The following is an 8,076-nucleotide window of genomic DNA, read 5'->3' on the forward strand; positions in this document are numbered from 1 at the left end:
AGAGCAAGTGCTGGATTCTGTACATGGGAAGGGGTAACCCTGGTTATACATACAGATGTATAGATATTGGAGAACAGCCCTGCATAAAAGGATCTGGGGGTTTTGGTAACAACAAGCTGAATATGAGCCAGCAGAAGTTGGACCTTTTCCAGTGGTGTTTTAACAGTCAAAGGTGGCATCTTTAGAAGCTAACATCTGTGAGCTTTTCTTTCTCCACCTGGGGGCAGGTCCTCAGAAGAGGTAAATAGCCTACAGCTGTAATGTGTCGTTTGTTTGTAATGTAACTGGTTTTATGACAGCAAATCAACTGAGTCAGCTCATGGGAAGTTGTAGGGCACATTGATAGGCATTTCGATCAGGGCCTGAAGAACAAGTTCTAGACAAAGGTGACTACAGCTCTGAAGATGGATATGCTGTCTTGTGAGTCGGAGGGCTTCCCTCCCCATAGTTGTATTAAGAATGAGGTAATCACTTCCAGTGGACTTACTGCCCTTTAACATCATCTTGGACTAAATTGATAGGGACTGTTATAAGGTGTATTTTAAAAACCCCAAGCTATGAAAACAATGGAAGGGGAAAATGGAGATGTGTATGGGAGTACTTTGAATTTAAATAGGAAAAAAATCAATATAATAATTAATTACATTTTAGAGCAAGTTTCGGTGTTATCTGTCAAAGAGCTGTGCTTCAGGGACTGTGAAGGATACATTTTCTTTATGGCTTCTGTGGAAATGGAGAAATTGAGTGTCATGTGAACAAGCAAAATAATTAGCTAACTCTTTAATTATGGAAAAATATTGGTTTGATATTTAGATTTCTCAACTCTATTTTTGTTTTTAGTTTGGATGATGAGAGCATATAACTGACCATTACTCTTGAAATGTAGAGTTTGTCTCTCCTGCTGAATGTTGTATATAATGTTATCTTTTCCATTTTTGTTATCATTAAATTACTAGCAAAATCTGATTTTGTTTACTAAAATGGTTTGTCTGTTCTTTTACATCTGTTTTCTAGTTTAGAACCAAATAAAATACAGAACATGTGAAATACTGTTTTTAAAGCAGCCATCAAAGGCTAAACACAACCCTTGGACTAAGATGATCTTTGACTGCTCCTGATTTAGAGCAGTGAAAAATCAGGATATTTGGCCTCTGTTTAGGTTAAAAGCTCTCTCAGATAGACTCCTCAAAGCCACATCCACAGCACAGCGAACACAACAGGTAGGCTACAATGCTGGACATGCTGCATTTCTGAATGTAGTGTGACATTGGTGGTAGGGGGATGGTTGGACCAGATGATCTTGGAGGTCTTTTCCAACCTTAATGATTCTATAATCCTATGATCTATGATCCTTAGGTGTTTTATGTCTCACACTGGTAGCATAAATAAGATATTCGATGTAACTGGTGGAGGGATAAGGCTAATAAAAGTGTTGTTAAGACCCCTAGAAGAAACCCTGTTAGCCAGCTTGGGAGTCTTTTCCCAAAGCAATAGTTCATTTTAAGTTGTTTGTTTGTTTTGTTTGTTTGTGTGTTTTGTTTGTTTTTCCAGTGCTTGAAACAGGGACTCTGCCTCTTCTGGGAACTTTGAAAACAACTGCTGAGGTAAAGCAGCACTGATAAATAATAGTGCAAAATAAACTGGAAGATAACATTGTATTGATTAAGCCATGAGGAAAATCAACAGGATTTGATCACTAGATAATCAAGACTAGTAGTTATCTCTGGTTAAGAGAAAGACAATACTGTGATATTTTGCCCCAGATTACTTAAATGACCTGCTTACCCTTCTGTTGTCTCTAGACAATGTGAAATGACTGCTTTGGAAGTTTCAAAGAACATCTGCATTGTGTGGCAGTTGTTAGGTACAATTCACTATTGAATAGTGTTTATCAGGAAGTTTTTTTCTGTTAGGAGAAATCATATTTTTCTAAAATTGCTATTAACTGTTATCATAGTAGTCTGATAGAATGGAACCTCGTTGGAGGTTCTATTTTATTCTGTTTTAAAGAAAAATAGCATAACTCCTGAGGTCAGATGATTATATAAGTATTTCTGCTTTATTTTTAAGGGTATTTCTACAGTTCTTGACAGTGAGCAAACATCCCAAACATTCTGTGGTTATGGATACTACATTCCTAATGTTCCCAGCATTTTTGCTATATTCATAGCAGAGAAAGGTAGGAAGTACTGTACAACAGAGATTATCCTAGTATGAATGACAGTTTAATAGAGATCCTGTTTAGTAGGTTATTTTTTCCCTCCTTTCTTTCCAGACTACCTGGTTCTAATACTTAAAACATTTCGGTGGCATCTGAAGTAATTGCTATTGGGAAAATAATATTAAATGAGCTTTTTTGTTTGTCTGTTTGTTTTTCCCAAGTTTTGTGTACAGACAGCAGCCTGAGGAAATCTGTGGGAATCAGGAGTGCCCAGAGCCTTTTAAAATCAAGTTTTCAATGTCTTTCACTGATTGTCACTGACATTTAGCAGCTGGAAATCTTGACTGGCAACTCTTTGAGTGGTCACAGGTTATAGAAAACTAATTGAGAACTTTATCTACATAGAACCTTCCATTTATCACTATAACACAATATTTCCTCTTTTTATTTCTTTAAGGATAGGTTTTATCTGCCTCTTGATGTTAACTAGAGTTGTAGTGGTATGCAAGTTGCTCTTCTGGTATTAAGACAAATGAGAGAACCAGAATTTGTTTTTAACATTGTTCTCTTTGCAGAAACATTATATAATGAGTGTTGAAATTAAAGTAATAAAATTCTCTCAAATACTTTCAAAGTAGAATATATGATGGGTATAGAGTTTTTATAGTTTTTAACAACCTCCCAAATCAGAAGGATATTTATTTTTTTTTTCTGGGCAGTAGTAAAACTCTCTGGGCAGTAGTAAAGCCTTTGTTTGGGAAAAGCTGTTCCCCTTGTTTGGATTCAGTCTTATCCACTGGAGAGAAGAAACAGTGTAGTGCAACTTAGGCCACATAGACTCAAAATTGCAAGAAATGAAATCTTAACCCTAAGGAGGACTTTAATCCCCTAAAGTGAAAAATACCGCAGTTTGCCTAAGACATAGCTGCTGCTGGTAGCCTTACACATCAAGCTTGTGGGTGCAGTATATAGTTTTTTGTAGGCAACATTATAATGTACTTGTGTAATTATGGTACTGGCCACAAAATCTTCAGTGGAAATCCTTGTTCCATGGAAGTCTACTTTTGCTACTAACTTAAACTGCTAGATTTCCTCCTTTACACTGAACAGCTGACACCAACAGTCTGGAGACAGTTCATAGGGTGAGATATACTGATGAAGACTGAGTTACAAAAGTATTACTGAAGGTATCAAAGCACTATCCATGAGTGTGAAGACGGACTACAGTAAAACAGACATACTGTTTTACAGACCTAGTGGCCAGTGTAGGGAAAAATAAATTATCAGCAACATGTTCAAGTAAGTTAGCACATTCACTGGAAGGCAAATCACTGCTACTACTTTATTAACTTTGGAAACTAAAATAAGTCTTCCCTGAGGGTGCTGTCTGAGGAGATCGGAATGGTGCTGCTGAAAATGACACACTGCTGCTTCAAGAATAATCTAATAAAGTTAATGCTGGAGGTGGTATTTCAAAAGTGCTCGTAAAGGTAACTGTCATAATGCTGAAAGCAGAAACTCCAGCAACTGTACCAAAAAAAAAAAAAAAAAGGAGAAACTGAGAAACTGTAAGTTTAATTAACAACATAATTGAGTTTGAAAATGAGTTCAGTCCTTCATTAAAAGGTCATTTGATACTCATAGCAAAAGAAATGTGCCTTCTATCCTACCATGTACCAAAGCTTTAAGCAGATCAGCAGTCACCACAAGGTGACTAAAAAGGGAATGGCTTGAAATATCAAGTCAAAACATTTTGAGCCATCTCTTCAGATAGTAAGTTGGTGTAACTCCTTTGACTTTTGTGAAACTGTAGTCATTTACAAGAGGTGAGGATATGACCTAATATTTATTTCTTCAATTGGAAATGGATGTAGCATGTAGAGGGGAAGGTAATAACATTTCTCTACAGCAGGTGAGGTCACATCTGGAGTGTTGGTTCCAGTTGTAACTTCCCCACTATGACAGACATAGACATACTACAAGAGGCCATGGAGCAGATGATCAAGGGAATTGGAGTGTCTGATATGAGGAGATGCTGACAGATCTATAACTACTTATTTTGGAGAAGTGAGAGATCCACAGAGATCTTATCAATGTGCTTTAATACCTGGTGGGAAGGAGTAAGGAAAATGGAGCTGAAGCCTTATCAGAGGTACCACTGAAAAGGGCAAGAGATGATGGATATGAACTGATGCAGAATGTTCCATTTAAGCATAACATATTTTTTTTTAATTATTATTATGTTTTTCATTTCTGTGAGGCTGATCAAAACATTGGAACTGGTTGCCCAGGCAGAGATAAAGACAGGGAGATCACTCAACAATTATCGTCACGGGCAAAAGAGACTCAGCATAGGGAGATTAATGTAATTTATTACCCATTACTAACAAGATAGAGCAGGGAGAAACTCAAAACAAACTAAAAACACCTTTCCCCCATCCACCCTCTCCTATGTCCCTCCAAGTAGCGCAGAGAAATGGGGAATACGGGCAGTGGTCAGTCCCTAATGCTTTGTCTCATCTGCTCCTTCACAGTCACTCTCTGCCCCTGCTCCACATGGGGTCCCTCCCATGGGATGTCGTCCTTCCCGATCTGATCCTGCATGGGCAGCAGTTCTTCAAGAACTGCTCCTATATGGATCTGTACCAAAAAATTGTGGAAATGTCTGTTTGTTGTTGTTGCTGTTTTTTTGTTTGTTTTTATATGTTTTTGGAAGGTTAGGTTTTTTAGAATCACAGGTAAATTTAGGATTGTTTAATAAGGATGTGGGAATAAATAAAAAGTCATTTAAGTTGCAGATTGGAAGTTATAGGAGCAAGTACTGTGCTTTTCCCTTTCAGCTCTTACAGTCTACATTGTGCCAAAATTACATAGTGCCAAAATTACAGTGGAAACATGGAAGAAAAAAATGCTGTTTTTTCAAGTAGCTTCTAGACTGTTTAACCATCCTGTTGGAAATGTAGGGTATGCTAAATAACTTGAAGAAGAAAGGACAGGAAGTGGAGGGAATGCACTGAACAGAGCAGGAAGACATATTGTTTTCTGTTCTAGATACAGAAAAACAAACAAAAAAGCACAAGTCAGTGGAAGACAAAGATACTTCTGTTTCACCCTTTACTTCCTGACTATTAAGGTTGCTGTTCATTTTTTCCAGATATTGGATTGTCAGGAATTCTGTTAGTCTGCTAGCCTGTGACTTGGAAGAGTATCTCTGCTTTAACCTTTAAGTCTAATGTCCTGTCTCATCCAAGAGAATGTTACCTGTTCTGTAATATGTAAAAGGAGGTATCCCTAAGCAGAAAGAAAAAAAAAAAAAAAAAAAAAAAGGAAATTCTGCTGTTCAGTCCAGTCTGAGGCAAGCAGTTGACCTAAAGATTTCCTTCTTTCAGTCTGGATGCACTGTACTTTTATTTTTATATTTTTTTAATTATATAATTTAGCAGTTTCCACGACATTTCCTTAAGCTGTTGTGTGGAAATCTGCAATCACAGGAAGAGTTCCATGCAACAAGAAAGCAAATGTTTTTCTCAGCATCCTATGAATAAGTTATGACACACTGACTGAATCTCTTTGGTAACTGGTGTGCTAGCTCAACAGGGAAATCCATCTATAGCAAAAGCTATGTAAACTGTTGTTGTAGGTTGCCATAGGGTAGCTGCCACACACCTACCCATCTGCCCTCTCACTCCTCCCTTTCAACAGGCCAGGCAAGAAAATAAGATATAAAAGTTTTTGGTTTGAGGTAAAGTCAGGGAAATCATTTACCAGCTACTGTCACAGGCAAAACAGACTTGACTTGACTTCCTAGGTTCAACTTTACTCCTTCAATTTGTGAATCCTCTACCACTCCCTCCCTTCCCCACCCCCCGAGCAGCAAAGGAGGTTGGGGAAGGGAGGCTATGGTCAGTCCATAAAAACTCTTTTTTAACACTCTTTCCTCTTCACCCTTTTTCCCTTCTCCAGTGTGGATTGTCTATGAGCCACAGTTCCTATCGAAAATAATCCACCTGCTTCAGAATCAGGTCCTCCATGGGCTACAGTGTGGATATCTACTCCATCATGATCTCCTCCTCCATTGTCTACAGGAAGGCTCATGGCTAGGTATCACTGCTATTTTGGAAAGAATTAATATTCCTTTCCCATTGAAACTGCTGAATTTGGAGCTATAAAAATGCTTACTGAATGGACATAAGGCAATAAATGATGTAGGTGGGTTAAAACATCAGTCACAGTGTTGAGAACTAGGGATACTCTTTTTCTAGAGAAAAGCATTTCACTGCCACTTTAAAAATTTTTGTATTGATATGGAAATGCATGACAGAATATCACTATGTCAATCCAACACTATAACTCCCATATTTATGTGCAATAAAACAATTATCTTCTTAGCAAAATATTGTATCCTTCAAGAAAGCTCTTTCAAGGCCTACTTTGGCCTGAAATACTTTTATTCTTTATTATTATCATTGTTATTATTGTTGTTGTTGTTGTAGTTGTTATTATTATTATTGCTCATTTATTAAAATCCTGTACTGTGTACTGAATTTCCAACTAGAAAACAAATGGCACAAAAACGTTGCTGAATGTTAAGTTTCTTTTATTACTGAGGTTGAACTGCATTATCTGGTTTGCTACAAATAGTACAACAATTAATCCTAATCCTGTGGGGGTGTGTTAATTGTCAAATCATAAATATCTCATAAAGCCAATTTATTCGGAGCACTTATGGCAGCCAAAAAACAATGACTAATTGATTACTGTCTGTTTGGTAGATAAGAAATCCATAATTTATTTACAATTTTATCCTCAGAGGCTCATTAGAGGCTGGAACGTGATAGTCAGTGCACCGCTCACATTACAAAACATGCATGTTGTTCTACCTTAGATAACCAAACACTGATGACTATCTTCCACATTCATTTATCAGAAGAAACTTTTGCAGATAGACAATGTATTCTGCTACTTTCCAGAAAGAAAAAAAAAAAAAAAAAAGTTGTCTAAGAAAAATATGGAGAATGGAAAAATTCTATATCCATAATGAAATCTGTAGCTTTTTCAAGGGAGTATGTTTATATCATTTATTCCTTCTCAGGGTATGTTCCTTTAATGTCTGATTCTTAGACTATTGTACCCCATTCTTCAATTGCAAAATAATAAATGCAACATCAATGAAATTTCCAAATATGAACCAGGATATCTCAGGTGTGACAGAAATGAAAGCCACATTGCTTAAATAAAATACATTTTTAAGTTGTACAAAGGCTAAGGAATATAATTATAAGCACACTGAATTTCATGCTACTTATCCAAAACCATGTTTCTTTGTAATCTGTTATGGGAAGAATTAAAAGATTCCTCTTCATATAGATAGAGACATTTCTAATAATACCAACCACTTTTTCTTTTTCCCCCTTAATTTTGTTCATTTTCTGTAAAACTTCTTTAAAATCTGACTGTGCAGTGCAAGAAAAGAATGACTCTGAATACTGAATGCCTTATTAGAATGTTAATGTATGGTTATATTGATTTAGTTTAAAGGACACTATAAGAAAAAAAAAAAAAAAAGTAAGAAAGTATGGTCATTCTCAGCAAACACTTGAGAGCTGTTAGGAGACCGTAGAAGGGAAATAAATAAATAAATAAATAGATAAATAAATGAAAGACTAAACAGTCTACATATCAGAGCAAGAACCCAATTTAACAAGTGACATTCTCTTCTATATAGGTATAAAAAGTACTTTGGTAGTAGTATGAATTTACTTTTCTGCTGTATTGGCTTCTAAAGTTAATTATACCTAGGTTTCCTTCAGGGACTCCTAAGCTTACATTATGATGCATAAACAGCAGACTGTTTAAGAAATACTTTTCTTGCAGAATTAGTCCGTTATGGATAGTAGTTTCTTTAAAGGATGATA

At 36.4% G+C, this 8,076-nt stretch overlaps 1 long non-coding RNA gene across 1 annotated transcript; it reads left to right on the forward strand.

Moving 5' to 3' along the window:
* The first annotated feature begins 303 nt into the window (after positions 1-303).
* LOC140001744 (uncharacterized) lies at positions 304-7,595 on the forward strand. The gene is made up of 5 exons (XR_011807265.1): positions 304-464; positions 1,160-1,220; positions 1,552-1,604; positions 2,071-2,179; positions 6,125-7,595. It is a non-coding gene; the product is annotated as an uncharacterized lncRNA (long non-coding RNA).
* Positions 7,596-8,076: the final 481 nt, after the last annotated feature.

The sequence above is a fragment of the Anas platyrhynchos genome, chromosome 2, assembly GCF_047663525.1.
Source record: "Anas platyrhynchos isolate ZD024472 breed Pekin duck chromosome 2, IASCAAS_PekinDuck_T2T, whole genome shotgun sequence".
Lineage (NCBI taxonomy): Eukaryota > Metazoa > Chordata > Aves > Anseriformes > Anatidae > Anas > Anas platyrhynchos.